Genomic DNA, 985 nt, shown 5'->3' with positions numbered 1-985 from the left:
GCATCTGCAGGCAGTCAGCAATCCCCGCTGGCTGCCACTGCCAGCAGTGTGTGTGGATGGTTGCCAACCCGATTGGCGCTCACCACCCCCTCTACCCCACACTGCCAACAGTGCCGGTGGCATCTGTGGGAGCTCCCTGCTCACCACTGCCACGCTCCGGCGCCGCCAGCACAGCCATGCCTCCCCAGCTGCTGGGGGCACATGCTGTTCATGCTGACTTGAGAGGCTTTGAAGGGACCTGGTTAACTTCTAAGGACCCATGATCTAAAAATCAGGCCCCTTTTAAGGTGCGCCATGCTGGGCACCTGATTATGGTGACATTTGTGTCTGGTATTTCTTGTCATTTTGACATGGAATATGTCAGGCCACTGTTGAACATAGCTGAAGTACCCTTCATAGACCCAAACCTTGTGGACTAAAGGGAAGGAGGTACTGATTTCAGTGGGGCTTTCAGGTACACACAGGATTCTGCCCACCCAGAAAAGTTAGTGTGCTTGGGACCACAAGAAAGAATTCTGCATTCCATTTTATTGACAGAGAAACCCAAATACACAAGTTAAGTGGCTTGTTCAAATTTACACAAGTTGGATCAAGGGAGCCAAATCTCCAATTCCTTTTCGAGTCATGCAACAATGTTTGTTTATACTCTGTCTGGTGTCAGAAACTATTTTGTGCTTCTGTTATGTTGGGTGTCAGGATTGTTAGCAAAGCAAGATATGCTCTGTTTGTAGTCTGTTCTCCTTCTTCCTATGCAGCTCTAAAGCTGTTGTTCCATGCACACACCTGGCTTTAAAAATATTGTCAATATTAGGCCTTTATTTGGGGTTATGAAGAGTTGTATTTAATGCGTCTTGCCTACTTATTGGTTTTGGGGGATTAATGTGAAACATCTGCATTGTTTAATTGCTTATTACAAGTGTCAAGTCTGCTCAAGGTAAAATACATAAATATACTCACGAGAGGGAGTAGGTATAGCTTTTTAGCT

The sequence above is a fragment of the Gavialis gangeticus genome, unplaced genomic scaffold (assembly GCF_001723915.1).
Source record: "Gavialis gangeticus isolate Ggan-Ray unplaced genomic scaffold, GavGan_comp1, whole genome shotgun sequence".
NCBI lineage: Eukaryota > Metazoa > Chordata > Crocodylia > Gavialidae > Gavialis > Gavialis gangeticus.
Note: the sequence above shows the minus strand (reverse complement) of the source record.